We start from the raw sequence: 16,955 nt of genomic DNA, 5'->3' as shown, positions 1-16,955 counted from the left end.
TGTTTGAATTCAAGTCTTAGAGACTTCTGCTGAAGTGTTTTCCTGTTTTCTGCTACTCTATTGCACAGATTGGAATTTAAGATGAAGCGTAGTGGAAACTTAAACGTATTACTTCAAAATCCAAACACTGAAATTAACTAGTTTGTTGAAAAATTGCCTTCACACTGCAAACTGTCAGTCCCACAGCCCTTCTGAACAGCACTGGATTCTGGATTCAGTATCAGGTCCAGACCCAGGAGGAAGGTTTAATGTTTAAATTAGCTTACTCAAACTGATACAGATCTGCATGTAAGGATGTGCTACTCTAGTTCCCATCAGTTTATTTTACAAACAGGACATAGTTTTCTTCTGTGCTTTTTACTATTTCTTTCCTCCATTTTTCCTTTGTGCTTTGGTCCTGCCTCTTTTTGTTGGTTTTTTTTTCACCCCACTGTCATCTTGACATTCAAAACTTGAATTCTGTTATTTTTTCAGTTGTCCATGCTCGGTTCATTTTCCCTTGTGAGTGTTTTTCTCTGACACAAGTTAGTTTCTCTCTAACTGACCAACCTAAATCTTCAGTTTACTTACACAGCTTGCTCAAAGTGAATTTTGCCTTCATGTTAAATCTCTATCCCACCTTCATACACTCTCCACCTTGGTGTACTGAGTGACAAGAGTCAACCAGTGCCATTTGTCTCAGCCAGCTGTCTCATTCCTGCCTTGAGCTGACACAGCTCCTGTTCCTGGGCAGACAGAGTGGATGGATAGATAGGGAGGAAGGTGGTCAATAAGCTGAGCTTCATGGACCAAGATCCTGCTTAGAGCATATGAAAGATTCTCGTAATACGGGAGAGGGAGAAGAGGGTGTGCAGCAGGATTTGTGGGCCAGAGGACCTGCATGAGATTTCTCATTATGTTCCAGAAATGTGAAACTTTAACGCTTACATAGCTCTTCAATCACTTGACTTCACATTTCAATCAACTGCCTTTTTTTTTAACTGCTCTAATTCTATCTCTCAGAGACTGTACAACTTTTGAATTTGGAATAAATATTTTGATCCATGAAGTTTTATGAGTAGATCCAGCTAAATACTGCTAAGCCCAGGAATAAAACCAGCTTAAAGATGGGCTGTACCATGTAGTTATGATGGATAGCACAGAAATTTCATGCAGTCTGCTTCCTGAATCTCATCACCAAACACTACAACTTCCTGGCAGTGCTCTCTAAAACAGGTTGTTCCTCCACACAGAAAAGTCAGATTCTCTTCTGCACTTTCTGCCAGGGAAAAAGTCATGGGATCTACTGGAAAGGAGCACAGTCATTTCATGTTGCTTCTTTATCACAGAACATGACTGTTCTATACAGCATCCCCTAGAACCTGTAGTGACATACACAGATGTGCATCCTACCTGTTCTGTTTGCAACCTAGGTTAACAGGAAAGAAACATGAATGTCTGTTTGCAAGTCTGTACATGACTGTCCTTCATTTTAACACTACCTCACTGTGGTTTCACAGTTCCTTTCATTCAAATCCACCTTGTACCAAGACTGCAAAGGTGCCCCTCTTCAGATGGAAGTGCCCTTCAGATTGGTGTAGCTGCTTCTGCTGGAGCTCAGTTCCCCAGTGGCACCTGTAACCGAGCACCTGGTCACAACCAGAGGGACAGGAAAGCACTGAAGGGAGTCTCCTGTTTCTCAACACCTGCAACTGACTTTACAAACAGGAGACAATCTGACAGAGACCCAAAAGCAACCATGACATAAAGTGACTCTCTTTCAGTCTACACAACTCAGTATGTAGGAGTAGCTGTGGGTTTCAAAACTACTTGCAGCAAGCAGAGCAAGCCCACTGGTGATAGTGGAAACTCAGGATTGACTCCCCAGCTGTCTTAACTCTGTCATCAATGCCACCTTTTTTTTACAACACATAGGAAATGCCCTAACAAACTGAAGATTCTTGGAGGAATTAAAACCAATACACAGAGGAATGTTTCCTACAGGAAGAGCCAGACCAAGGTCTGGGCTAATTTTACCCTTCTGGAGAGCCTTCATTAAGCCTGCACAGAGGCAGAGAAATAGAGCCTGTATAATGGACCCAGGCCATAAGATATTCAGCATGGAGAACATCATGGCATGTGTTACATCTTCAGAGTGTAACAAAACAAAAATGAGTTGGCATGTTGTACTGGATATTTAAACACTGAAAAAACTCCAGTCTTTATCATCTAATACACAGCTGGGACATATGAGGAAGGATTGGGATTATTCTCACACTATAAATGGGTTGAAATATACCAAAGTGTTGTAAATTTTTAAGAATAAGTTAAACATAACATAGGAAGCTGTTTTATCTATGGGGATGGATGCAAGGACTGTGGACAAGCACCCAAATGAGAAACAGACGCCTCAGGAGCAGCACAGCCCCCCAGCAGATAAATAGAACCCTTCTCAGATTTTTGGGCCAATGAAGCACTGACTGCAGAATAAAGACATTTAAAATGGATATTTCCCTTGGGATTGACAGTAATGTGTATTTTCAGGAAACAGCATATTGAAACCTCTTACACATGTTTAGGTTTGGAAATCAAGTACGGAGACTGCACATTGTGAAATACAATGGATGTTTGCACCAACTGTAATTGTCTATTTATTTGCGTGCCACTGAGTACCATCAGACACTCATACAGCCAGCAGCACAAGGCTGGGGAGACAATAATGCAATGTCAAAACCAAGTCAAACCATGTCAGCATAAATGATACACTGCAAACCAAAACAAATTGAACATGAAGTCTTAAGCCAGAAGGGAAGGCAAGCTTGGAGAGCTCACAAAATCAAGGAGCTCTGAGAATATTCCTAATTACTATGAGAAATTACATGTTAAGAGCATATTTGCTCATCCACGCTTCACCTCATGTTCAATAGGTATGTATGGTAGGCAACCAAGGTAATCAGTGCAGGCACAAAAGAGCTAGCAGCTCCCATTTTGGTCATGAAGGGTCAATGCCATCTAGGAAGAGACAAATGTCACTGAAATGAATGCTTCCATCAGGGTTAGCAGACTATTTAGCACGTTCCTCAGAGATTTCAAAGCTAGGGTTGGTTCTGCTTGTCCACTGCCAGGCTCTGAGAAAGAGAAGCAAGAAGTAGATCCAACCTGCCAAGCCCATTCTCCTCTCCCTGCAGTGGGTGCCTGTGATGTTCCTCCTGGGACCTCAGCCCCTACACAGGAACTGCTTTGCCAGACAAGTCTCCTTCTCCACAGCCACTGAAGATGGAGTTATTTGTGGTTTTCTCCAAGCTCTGATGCAGACAGCTGGGGCACCTTCCCTTTAAAATAAATTCACCTGTCACAGCTTCCATCTTGCAGGGAGAATAAATACTTCCAGCAGGGAATTTCTTGTATTTGGTTTCAGACCTCAGAGCAATATTTTTCTAAACATCTGAACTTCAGATGTTTTTGCTATTTTTCTGCTGGGAGGAAGGGACATGCAACTTTTGAATACTGAAAAAATATTTTTAAAACCTTTTGAAAGGGAAAAGGTCTGCAGCTTGAGGTAAGAAAGCAAATTCTTCCTGAGAATAAAGTATATACTCCAATTCGGTTAAAAATACCAATTAATCTTCTTCCCTTTTTGTACAAAAGACAGCCTCCTTTACTGATTTCACTTACAAAACATTGGAGAATACATTTTTCATAGAGATGTGGTTGCTAATTGTTATGGTGAGTGATTCAGTTAGCTGCATTTATTCATGAATCTTTAAAACATATTTTTTCTTGTAATCAATTTATCCATTGATTATCATTATATTTCTGACATATTTTGTTGGATTGTTTGCTCTCCATTGTGCACTGGAAGTCTTCTAAGGGATTTTTCTTCTTTCAGACAAAAAAAATAATTTTAGCTGTTTCATTGTAATTGTTTTATGAAGTTAATAAGCATTCATATTATTGCTGTTGTAGTTGTTACTGTTGTTGTTACTGAACTTGTAGCAATTGTTGCACTGTCCTCCTAACTTTCTTTGTTCAACAGGAAAGAATTAGCTTGTTGTTTTCATGTCCACGAGCAAAACCTGGGGAAAAAATCCATCATTTTCATGAGAAATGTGTTCCAGAGATCAAAGTAGAGGAGAAACACAGCATGGAAAACCCTGAAACATTCACTGTGTATGTGCCCTTGTTAATCCATGTGAAAGTGCAGAAAGGTGTGGCAATGAAAGGTGCCTGTTGTTACACATCTGTTGCTTTGCTTGTTTTTCTCCAGTGTTGCAAAAATGGCTGTTTGTCCCCATGTAACTTTTTGATGTAATGGGGGAAAACAAGTTATTCCATATGATGAAAATATTAATACTAATATCAAGGCTGTGGAAAGTCATAAAGGGAGAAGGTTCCTAAAAAGATAAAGTGGTAAATCCAATTTCAGGATTAGACCAGCTAAGGAGTACTAAGCTAAGTTTTCTTTTCTTATTAAGTCAACAGTTCTAACCATTATTGTTTTTCATTAATATCTGACTTGTGGAGTCTTATTACTCTGTAAAACTCAGTTTCTCTCATTTTAAAGTTTGTTTCCCTCTGAGAGAAAGGAAAAGTAAATATCAGTTCAAAAGCAAAGGCTGATTTATTTCTTAAGTTATTACAAATTTGGTATTATAAATATAATCTCATTAGCCTAGGCAGTGTAGTAATTTTTTAAGTTCCTCAGGGCAAGGCTTAGCAGTCCCCTGAAAAAAGACATTTCTAGGAAAAGAAACTGTTTATTGGTTTGTGATTCATCAAGGCACTAATTTTCAAATGCACATAAAAATAAATCCCTAGAACTATTTAGTACTGAAGTTCTTTTATAATAAGTGATTTTTTTTCAACAGTAGATGCAGCTATCTGTGCTATCATGGGCAAGACAAATGATTACACCCAACATTACTATGTACTGCCATGATTTTGACTTGGTCCCTAAAATCCCCAATCTGTTGTGTAGTTGGAAACAGAAACCATTGCAGCCATGGAGCTGCCCCCTCTGGGACACTTGTGCACAGGGGAAATAGGATTGTTTACATAGAAAAAGGGGATGGGAGAGAAAGCATCAGATTTTTTGCAACAAGCATTCTACAGCAACATCATTTATCACCCTGGGTCAGATGGGAACCTCTGTCTAGTAAGGGAAGGGGTTTTGGTCATGCACAGAACGTTATATCTGACCAGTCACATACGAGGCCATGTCTATCAGACTGGAGATATCAGTACAGTAGAATAAGTTCTTGTGGTTTTTAGCATAATTTCACACTTTTATTTCCTCTCCAGCAGTTTTTAATCACATGAAACATATTCTAGCTCCCCAATTTCCCTTTCCTCTCCCTGGAACCTCCATCCTTAGGATGATTTCCTGAGCTCCATCACCTGGGGACAAACCTGGGTGATCCCCTTCTGTGGGTGAACACTCAAAGCTGGACATTGAGGATGAGGGGCTGAGCCCCATTACTGCTCTGTTTGGTGCATCTGCTTTGGATGGGCAAGCTGCTCATCATTTGTGGCACAGAGCCACGGCTTTGGCATTGTGTCAGCCCTGTACAGCAGACCCTTGAGATCACCTGATCACAATGCTCACAATGCTGATGAAATGCCCGGTGTGGATGAGAAAGCCTCAGACTGGATAATTTTATTGTTACTAAATATACATAATATTGTCATTAAATATAAGATAAATATAAAACCAGAACTTAGATTTTGTTTTGGTCTTATCTGTCTATAGCAGCTTCCTGTACACACCAGAACAGCACCTAATGCATATTTCACCCACTGTCTGCTAACTCTGAGTTTCTCCTTTAATTGCAGTGAAACAAGTAACTTCTTTTCACTTCCTTCTGTTGTTTAGGGATTGAGACAATTCACATCCAGCAAACACAAACCCAGTAATATGCATTTTGGGGCTGAAATTATGTCTTCCATGTTCTGCAGTTACTATGGTTACCATCCCACAGCATCCCTGCATGCATGGCTAAAAGAAGCAGAGAAAAAAATAAAAATAAATGTCCAGGTTAGAAACAAAAGGAGAGTCTGGACCTATTAAAAATATAAAGTACGACTTGAGGAGTCTAAAAGACTTATTTTCCACAATGGCAAAGGAAGATGGATGTCCCTATGGTCTTGTTGATTAATTTCCTTACTTTGGCTCTAAATTCTGGAGTAAATTTTTGTCCTATCTAGAACTGGGAAGATGGATGAGACACTCTCATGTTCCAGAAAGCAGCCAGTGTCAGTGCATGCCTGGGAAGGGGAGGACAAGTGTCGCTTTATTGCAGTAGGAAGCTGGAAGATTACCTGGAGCCATGAGCCACAACAGTGTTAGGGTTCCCTGGGCAGCCTGCCATCCCCATGGGAGTTAGGAGGACATCAGGGGTTACAATGAGAGCTCAAAGCTCAAGCCCTGCTCTGGATTGGGCTCACAAAAGGAACAAAAGGACTTGGTGGCTATAGTGGAATTTTGTTGGAGTTCTGTGTGTCTCAGAGCACAGATGCAATATTCAACCTCAGGCCTCAACCATGAGAGGTCCCTGCATCTGAGCTGTTGCCCACAGTGAGTGCTGTCCTGGTTGTATTTGATTTACACAATTTAGTGCCTTCTTTGGACCTAACCATGACCAAGAACCTCATCCAGACCTTCCCCAGCCCTGTGAGGAGATGGGCATAGACAATTTCTCTGGGTGCACTTGACCCACCCTGCCTGGAGAGATCCCTGTAGCGCAGATGTGTCCATGTATCTCTCCAGGAATGTACCTTATGTTGGTGGGGTCAGGGACATTCCTGACTTCTTCCCCATCCTGAAACATGATGGGGTGACTGCACTAGTCCTGACCAAGGAGGGGGACCTGGGTTATGGAAATCCAATTCTCAAAAGACAGAAGGTGCTCTACCCATGGAAAATGCTGGCATTTGGCAGGAGGTAACTGGAGACCAACTGGAGCAGAGAGAGTGACCAAAATGTCATCTGTCTCTGTTTGCCAAGGAGAAGGTGACCTGAGTTCCCACCCTTTCACAAGGCCAAAGGCTTCACATGGATGTAACCACAGTGAAAGAGGGGTGAACTTTCCCTGGGAGGTGAGTGATGTGATTCTGACCAACCCACAGGCTGCCCGACCTCCAGGCAGACTGAACACATACCCTCAAACCCTGCCCTGCAAACCACTGCATGTTTTGGGAAACACTTATCACCTTCAGGCAAAGACATCACTGACTGGAAGCCACTGCAGCTGGAATCTGAAGACAGACATTAGGATCGAATACTATTGCTTCAACAGCTGAGCAACTAAATAAAAAATATCCTACAAGTGGAATAAGATTTTTAAAAATCCCCAGTGTTAAAAAAGTTACACATTTTTAACTTTGACCCACAACATGCCCTAGAAAATACATTGACTTAATGGCTGACAGTCCATTCTTTATGTACCTAACTACTCACTCTGATAAATAACTGGCCAGAGAACCAACTCCATTGCTACGTCAGTGACATTACTGGGAAAGCAAATAAATAATCTTCTTACAGTCATTTGGCATGGATGATTTCAGAATAAGTATAAATTTGTGAACTGCTGCAGACAGTAAATTTATATGCACACAACAGTAAGTATAGGGGAAAGACTGGGATCTCCCTGAGCACCAGGAGACAGCTGGAAGCAGAACCTGCACTGTCCTGAGTCACAGCTTTGGCTATTATGACCTGTGCTGGGTTTTACTTCTCATCAGCATGATGAAAGCTTCCATTTCTGGTATAGCAAATAGTCTATTTAGAGCGATGATGCTGTGGAATAGTCCAATTTTTGTGAAATTTAGATGCCAGAAAGTAATGCTGTTATTATCCTGCACCTTCTTATTTCTGCTTCTCCTATGTGAGCATAATTGTATCATAATTTTTCAAAGTTTTCACTGGAAAAAAATGCAAACTGAATTCTATAGCCTTATGATACTGAAAAAGAGTTCCAAATTATTTTCTTCTATGTTTGTTGATTTGAGATTGCAGCAGCAAGGTCATTTCATTTCAGGGTCACCCTCTTTTTGTATTTGATCTACAAAGGTTGATTGAAGGCAGAGTGACACCTGAATGGTGAGTTCTTCCTTCGGTGTATATCTCAGAGGCAAGGTACGATTTCAGGAACAAATGACAACAAGGAAATTCCCTGTTCTTCATTAACAAATGATTGGCATGAGGTGCTGTGAAATGCGAGGGAATAAAATAGAATAAAAGTATGAAAATGCATCCTGAATTCCCCAGCACTTCCCTGCTGTGTCCTTAGGGCATTTCAAGACCTACCTTGGAAAAGGGCTTTGCATAATAATCACTGCTATGATTAGCACAGTGTTTCGCATTATATAATACATACAATTCACCTGATAAGCATTGCAAGAATTAATTGCAATTAAAGTTTCAAAATGTTCCAGGCTTTAAGATTTCTTCTTCTCTACCAAAGCAACCCCATCAGTTTTCTCAGCAGTTCCTCAGTAACTTACTTGAAAGTAGGAACATTCTTTGAAATGCCCTCTAAATTATCACAAATTTGTAACAGCAACCATTCCAGCAGGGCTATAAGCAATTCACCAGCAGAGGTTTACTGGTCATCTAAGGACTGAAGTGTGGCAGCTGAGTAAACTGGGTATAGGAGTAATGAAACAACACCCACATCTAAGAGAGACAGTAGATTCTGACCTGTTGTAGACTGGCCAGCCAGTGAAAAAGTGGAAAATTTCAGTACATGTCAGCAAAGGCAAAAATGATCCCAAAGAGGATCCCAGGAGCATCGAGTGATGCAACTTGGGATACTGAGGATGCTCTGTACTCCAGGACTTAAGACATTGGCAGCAGAACCCAGTAGAGCAATGGAAGGATGAACACACAAGCCAGAGAAATGGATGGGGGTTAAAAAGCTTTGCATATGTATAATTTTAACAATTTGAACTGGTGTTCATTGTGTTCATCGTAGCTGGAGTAATAATAACTCTTTCATTAGGGTCTTAAGACTTCAAGAAAACTAAACTCTTGTCTTTACATCTAATGTGGGTTCCTTTTGCACCTATCAAGTCTTTGAGTTTAACTATCTGGTAGGAGGACTTCAAGCAACCTTTTCTTTAGCTTGGACACAGCAAGTTGGTAACAGCTGTCCTGAGGATACGCTGCTAGCAGAGTGAAATGTGCAGCTCAACACCACAGCCACGCTTTCCTGGGGAAATCTGGCACTGCCTTCCAGGAGTTCAGGCTCCCAAGCTGCAGATGGATGTGGACAAGCATGGCATCAGGGTCCCAAGACAGCACATGTGCCTGAAATAATAAAATCTAAGAATCTGGTGCTACCAAAAAGTGAAGAGATACAGTTCAGGGCCCCTCTCTTCCCCATCTTACTGAATTATATTTGGCTGAACTGTATTTAGAATTATTTATTTTCCATATATAGTTCTCCATGAAAAATAAGTATGTCCTTGGAGTCCTAAATCAAAATACTATAGCATATTTAATCATATAGTATAGTTTAGTAACTCTACCATGTACATTACTTGATTATTTTCTTTTTAGCAGCATTTATTCTTCTAATTTAAAAGCTTGTAAGAAAGATTAAGTATTCACAGCAGTAAACTGTAATTCTGAAGTCATTAAGGACTAGCTATTGCTCAATACAAATGCTAATGTAGTTTAAACTTGATATAACCTTTCTAGATTTAAGATATCAGCAAATAAAATGTTAATAAAAACTTCTGGACTGTATCTAGATTTCTTTTTGCACTAATAAACTTGCTATACAAAATGAACAATAACCAAAATCTATTTTTTTCAAGTGACTTCTACTACATCAAATAACAGTAAAGGAAACAAAAAAGTTTAAGTGGGAAATACTTATTCATATGAACTGTGGATGCAAAAAAAAGACACTGCATTCCTGAATATAAACAACAAATTAGCAGGAAAATAATATTGAATACTCTTGAGAAATACTGAGCTTCACATGTTTAATATGTTTACTGTCATTGTTTTGTTGTGTTTATTAAGGTAGTATGACAAAAAGTGCATGTATGAAGAACAAATCCCACAAATTTACAGTCTGGAAAGGGAAATTTAGAGATGGGTGGAAACTTCAGAGGTGGCTTTAATGCAGCACTGCCAAGGACCATGGTTAGGGAAACCCATACACTTCCCTTGTGCTTGTCTTCTTACAAAAACACACCACATTTTAATGGAACAGTACAAGGAAATGTAACTTAATCTGCCAGAAGAGAGACCAAAGCAGACCTGAGGAATGCCTTCCCCAGGGACCATTTCTTTCTCTCTTTCATGTGTAAGCAGCTTCCCTGGCTGGGGGGCCTTGTGTGCTCATTTTGTACCTGCAAAGACAATTTCTGGTGGTGATACCACACAAGCATTGTGGTGATGCCTGTCACGGTGATGCCTTCCAGGGTGATGCTATGCAGGAGCTCTCACCACCTTTCAGGATGATGCCATGCAGGAGCTAGCCAAGAGCTGAGGATCATTTTTGTCTGAGAAGAGTGCTAGCACCCCTTCTTCCAGTGCCAGCTGCAGAGGGAAGAGGTGCTGGCTAGTTTGGGAAGGAGAGCACTCACAGAAGGACCACATTAGGATAACACTGAAGTTCAGCACTTGTTTTCTTAGTGCAACATTAGGGAGTGCTTTTCATTACTTCTGAAGAGAAGTTTTTGGGCATTTTAAATCCAAGTCACCCCATATTCCATCTCCTCTTTCACAGCCGCAACTCCATGAGATGAAGTGGAAGCTCTGGAGGTCGTGTCCCAGCAGCTTCAGACAGTCGCTCGCTAGTTCAGACACAAGCCCTCCACTCCACATAGCCCCTGTCTATGGAAACACAACTGTGTTGTGAGATTTAATTATGTAATTGAAGAAATAATTTTGCCTTAATTGAAAATCACTGTAGCTTTTTCAGTAGAATGAAAAAGCCTAAACTATAGAAGCAGGGACTCCAATATATAAATTCTGATTTATATTTACATGACTGCCTCCTCCTTGTCATATTAAGAACATATCCCCCGGCATTCCAGACATTTTGTTTGCATTGGTGAACAAATACAGATTTATATGTCTGATGTCTTGTATGACAAACTCTACAGATGTCATGCTTCCTGCAGGCCCAGCAAAAAATATCTCAATACTTTGAGTACAAACATATGCCCTCAAAAAATACCCCAAAACCTCAACCAGCCAAACAGAATCAGAATACAAATCCCAAGAAATTGATGTGGTTCAGTAAAGCAAAGGGAGGTCATGGGCACCTTTATTTGGGAGGCTGGTGTTACACCAGAGAGAGGAGTGTGGCTCTGCAACACGTGAATTATTGCAGTGAAGATGGAATGGTCAGTTCAGTGGGAGGACAGAAGTAGGGGGAGTGACATTACTGGATCAATAAAATCTTCCTCTACCTCCCACGCACTGCGTCACCTGCAGTGCTACACAAACCGCCAGGATCAATTTCTTGAGTTTTGCATCAGCAGCTGAGATCTGGGAGACACAAGGAGTCTTGCTCACCAAATCCAGCAATGTAATTAACACGGCAATGGAGAAAATAAGAAAAAATCCTGAAAAATCAAATTGCAGCCTGCCTATATAGAATTTTGAATTAAAATATTATTAGTAAATTGACATACAGTTATTATGGCAGCAGACTCATAGGGCTCCAGTCTGCCAGTGAAGCATTGGCTGGGGTACAATAGAAGAGAGACAAAGGGTTGTCTTCATTATCAATTAGCCAAATATGGAATTTGTACAACCATGGCAAATCCTTAGAGCAAAATCATTCTGCCAGTCAATACTCTACTTGCTATATGAGCAACCATGTATGGACATAATTTCTTCCATATTTTCTTAACTTTACTGATGATGATGGTTTTTATTGTCATAAAGGGAAAGTTTTACACACTGAGAGCAGGCACACAAACCATCAGGAAGAAGTCAGGACTCCCCCATGAACAAGCATTTTCCCCTAAAATGTGCCATTTAATTGCACTCACAACTGTGAAAAATAGATTAGTGTGGTTTGCTTTTGTGGCATTTAGTTAGTGTAATTCTGAGACGTTTGTTTGAAAACAGTACTCCATTTCACTGCTTCTTGTTCAACAAAGATTTGATTAGCAAGAACTATGTTGCTCTTGTGAAACTTAAAGCTGTATTTGGAATTAGGACTTTTTTTATTAGTATGCATTAAAACCTGTTATTGATCTGCTAGAGGTGCTAATGTAAGTGTCTTTTGCAATGCAAACCCAAATTAGATTCTGATCAGGTTCATAGTGTTCAATCAAGGACTACCTAGCAGCGTTTTTAAATGAAATGCAGTTTGTGTTTGGCATTGCAGATCAGGTACTTGATTGAAAGTCAGGAAGAACTCCCAACAATGTAGCATCTCTCTTCCTTTGCTGGGCATCTAAAATGTATCTAGCATTCAAACCGCTGCACAATGCTGATGTATTGTGCCGTACAGACTAAAGCACTTTGACATTTAATGTATACTACAGTGGCTAACTAAAAAGGGGCCGTTGAAGTACATTGGTTTGAAAAACATTTACTAAAAAAATTTAAACCTAACTTCTTCATAACTAAAGACTGACGTGTTCATTAACAGAATGTGAATGTATAATATATCTCCTCTTCTACTGATCACATAATGAAAATAATAGCCTTCATGGAGTAGTGACAAAATAGGTGGAGATACAGTACAGTGACCTCAGATAAGCTTAGGGACCCACCATGCAAGGTGCTATACATGGGCCTCTAAGAGATGGACATTGACCTGAAAAGTTTGTAATTTATACTTGAAAAGAGAGATGTAATCCAGATGTGGTATTTCTATCATAACCACAGTGTTGATACAAAACAAGTATTTTCACCTAACCCAATTCTATGATTCTAGAATAACAGAATCATAGAACCATCTAGATTGTAAAAAACCCTTTGAGATCATCAGCTCCAACTGTTAACCCAGCACTACCATGTCCATCACTAAACCAAGTAAATCACTCTAGGAATTCACACAGTCAACAGAGATGTACACTTTGAGGCTGCAATTCATCCAATCTCTGCTTTGACCTCTTCAGCAGAAAGCATGAATTCATCTCCTTCTGCCAGCCTTAAGTACCTTCCCAGAGGTGCAGAGGCACTGTGCCCAGGTGTGCAAGGTGAGGGCAGCATCACTGCCCACCAGCAGTGCTCACACCATGGGCAGTCACCTCAGCTGTAGGCCTTGGTCTCGTGTATGCCAGTGGGCATCCAAGGGCTCACTCTGGGCTGAAAACCAGAGCTCAGGCATGCTGGGACAGTGCGTGACTATGAGACAGCACTGAGGCAGCAGAGACCAGAATGCAGCTCTTCAGGATGTGCTGTGATTCATTTAAAGTGATGATGTTTTTGCAATGGATCTACTTAGAGAACAGCGCAAAGCCTCTAGGTTCTACACTGCAACTCTGACAGGCAGCTGCTTAATGCAGAGATTACTGCAGCCAAATAATGGTCTCAGTGGTTTAGTCTGTTTATTCAAATTTAGGAAAAAAAATGCCTATGTGGCATCACAAATATAATATTAGACAAAATAAAATATAAAATTAGACAATATGTCACATGAAAACCTGGTCAAGGAAAAACTCAAGATTCACTACATGCCAGGTCCTCTTATCCAGAGACAGATGATTCCTGCAGTGTTATCTCCTGCATTGCAGGAGCACAGCCCCCATTTTAACAATCAGCTCACAGAACTCAAGATACTGTTTCTAAACAATTTCTGATTCTTCTAGACACCTTGTGGTGCCAAACTTTGCTCAGATTTCACCATCCTTTAACAGTAAGTGTCGATTAAAGGTGTGAATTTGTAAGTGGCATTAAACTCAGCACACCTCTCCCCAGGCATGCTGCCTGTACCAGAAGCAGGGTGGGCAGCAGGACCAGGGCAGTGACCCCTGTACTCCACACTGGTGAGGCCACACACTCTATGCAGTTCTGGTCCCTTCACTACAAGAAGGACATGAAGGTACTGGAAAGTATCTAGGAGAGGGCAATGAGGATGAGAAATGGTCTGGAGCACAAGTTGGATGAGTGGTGCCTGGGGGAGATGGAGGTGTTCAGTCTGGAGAAAAAGAGTCTCAGGGGACACTTTATCACTACCTGAAAGGAGGTTGTGGCCACGTGGGGGTCAGTCTCTTCTTGCAGATAAAAGTGACAGGAAAAGAGGAAATGTCCTGAAGTTACACCAGGGGAAGTTTAGATTGGATATTAGTAAAATTTCTTCATTGAAAGGGTTGCCAGGCATTGGTACAGGCTTCCTGGAAAGTGGTGGAGTCACCACCCCTGGAGGTATTTAAAAGATGTGTAGATGTAGCACTTAGAGATGTGGTTTAGTGGTGGACTTGGCAGTGCTGGGTTAACAGCTGGACTCAATGATATTAAAGGTCTTTTCCAACCTAAAGGATTGTATGATTACATGAAAATACAAATCCATAGCTGCTACATAGCATTTCTTCCATGTTGCCCTCTAGTGTGACATGTACAAAAGTAAAAACCCAGTAACTGGAACTGTCTCATCAACACCAACAATGCCTCCCCTACATTAATCCTCTTCCATCATTACCTTTTCTAAATGCTCCAGCATGATGGGGAAACTAAGGGACAGTGACTGTGGCAAGTGTCACAGAGAGGTGTAAGCATTAAAGGGTTTTGATGCCAGGTGAAATCCTTTGCCTGTAGTGCACAGCAGCCCCTGTGTCCAGGTGGTGACAGAGAAACCAGCTAAGGTCACACTGCCCTGCCCAAGCAGGATGCGAGGCAGCACCGAGCCCTGCTGGAGAAGGATGCTGCATCATTCCATGTGCCAGCCCTGCTGCCAGTGGGATCACCTGGAACACACAGCACTCTCTCCAGGAGCTGGAAGACAGCCGTCGCTACAGCAGTCAGATGCCTCGTCCGCGCCCTACAGGAGTATGAGCAGGGAATGCCAGGGTCAGAGATCAAAGTGTGGGAGTGAAGCAGGGAAAGGAAAGCCCTGTATTTCCCAGTACCAGACTGAAAGGGTCTTGTTCCAAGCCTGATCAAACTATTCTTTTCAAATAAAGAAATTAAGATGTACCAATTTAATTTATTTTTTTTTTTTATTAACCAGAAGCCAATCATTAATCAGAAGTCAACATGCTAATATCAGTCATTATTTCACAAACACATGTGGCTTACTACATCATGTAGTAAATGCTGTAAATACTCTAAGTACTGGAGGATAAGGCTGAACTCACCCCTAAGACCATGTCACTGAAGCCAGGTACTCCAGGATTGAGCTCTACCCAGTTACAGACTTAGATCATGACTTCTGAGCATGGCATCAGTCCTGGGTAACAAATGGTGCTAACAAGTATGGAAAAAACTCTCTGTTTTAATTTACTACAGCTTTACTCTGACCTGCCTCTGAATGGAACCTGAAGGCTGCCAAAGTTTTAGTATTTGAGTGTTTTCAATTGGTTGCCATGCTAATAATTTGCTTGGAATCATTCTAAATAATACATATTGTGACTGAACTAATTTGGCAAGCAGCCAACAATTAATTAGGAAAACGTTAATTACGTACTTGTCATGAAATGCACTCTATTTTTGGCAAAAGGTGTTGACTTTAAGTCAATCTGCATATTTACAGTGAAATTAAAAGTTACCACAGAGTCTATTTATGTAAAGGACACATTGTCTGCAGGGGAAACCACAAGTGGGAAGGAGGTTTGCTACCACAAACTAGACAGCAATATCTGAAAAACCATAGATCAATTCCAGCAGAGGCAAGTGGGACCCTTCCAATGAAACCTGAGGGCAACCCTCAGGGTTACCAGAAGATTTCCTCAAAGATAAATTTTGGGGATCAATTTGACTAAGGACTGTAACCAAAAGCAAGAGGGTGGTAATACTTTGCTGATGATACCTAGTTAGGAGGAGTTCTTTCAATTCAGAAGAGAACTGGGATTGCACATGGTAATAACCAGATGACCTTGAGTCTGAATTTATAGAAATGGATGGAAATCAATTGTGCAAAGTGCAGGGCCATAGAGCTAGGGACTAATAATGAATATTTCTGGCATAAGCAGGGAGTTCATCACCTGGAACTGCTAAGGGACAGACATCTCATTGTCTAGACAGGTGCTTCTAGATATCCAGCAGCACTGGCTGATCACAGAATCACTGCAAACCACCAAGAGGCAGAAATGAAAAAAAAAAAAAAAATCCTAGAACATCAAGAAGTATTTCCACAGAGGATCCATGGGGAAGCACATGGATTGCACAGGAAATGGTGAGACCTCCCCCACAGGCTTGTGTATGAAAATGCAGCATTGCTTACAATGTTTAAGAAAGATGATCTGAGAGTGAAGCAAGAACAGAGATGGGGCATTTATGATGTTGTGAAGGACTGAGTGTTTGACTTCCAGGAAGAGAATAAAAAAGTAGTTTGTTTGGGTAGCAATGGGCAGAAGGAAGCTGATGATTATTCAGTATATTATACAGTAGAGGCAAGAATTTGTGTCTTTATTGTCAGAGCAGAAGAAGAGCAAGGTCAAGATGAGGACACTAAGAGAACAAACAGGTTTGAATTTATTGCTAACAGATTTATACCAAATACATATATTAGAAGGGCACTTCTAATCAATAATAGTGATAATAGGAACTGAGCAGTGAGGACACTAAGCCTGCTCCTTCTCAGACAGAGGTGATACAGCTGAGGAGGAAGTTCATGAGACGGCTGCCAGCCACCATGGGGGCTGGAGGCCCCTTTGGAGATTTTTTTGGTGTCTGAGCACCACTGTGAGGTTGAGCAGAGAGCCTTGATGTCCAGTGGGACTTTTCCTCTGTGATCTCTTGTAGATGCAACTTCATTCCATTATTATAGTTCCATAAAAAGAAGTTTTTTGCATTTTTTTTCCCTGAAGGAGCAGAAACTCCATCTCTCTGATGAAAG

General features: G+C 41.0%; 1 protein-coding gene and 2 long non-coding RNA genes across 8 annotated transcripts in view; 1 reads left to right on the top strand and 2 right to left on the bottom strand.

The window, feature by feature from the left end:
* The window catches only part of LHFPL3 (LHFPL tetraspan subfamily member 3), a 232,676-nt gene that overhangs the window by 160,415 nt on the left and 55,306 nt on the right, over nt 1-16,955 (bottom strand). The gene's annotated exons all lie outside the window — the stretch shown is intronic.
* Nucleotides 3,503-3,706, top strand: LOC147653431 (uncharacterized). The gene is made up of 2 exons (XR_015286130.1): nt 3,503-3,538; nt 3,628-3,706. It is a non-coding gene; the product is annotated as an uncharacterized LOC147653431 (long non-coding RNA).
* Nucleotides 3,888-7,524, bottom strand: LOC147653430 (uncharacterized). The gene is made up of 2 exons (XR_015286128.1): nt 7,436-7,524; nt 3,888-4,055 (listed from the first exon to the last, which is right to left on the bottom strand). It is a non-coding gene; the product is annotated as an uncharacterized LOC147653430 (long non-coding RNA).

Source organism: Cyanistes caeruleus, chromosome 4 (assembly GCF_971803275.1).
Source record: "Cyanistes caeruleus chromosome 4, bCyaCae1.hap1.1, whole genome shotgun sequence".
In the NCBI taxonomy this organism is placed as follows: Eukaryota; Metazoa; Chordata; class Aves; order Passeriformes; family Paridae; genus Cyanistes; species Cyanistes caeruleus.
Note: the sequence above shows the minus strand (reverse complement) of the source record. Positions and strands in the feature narration are given on the sequence as shown.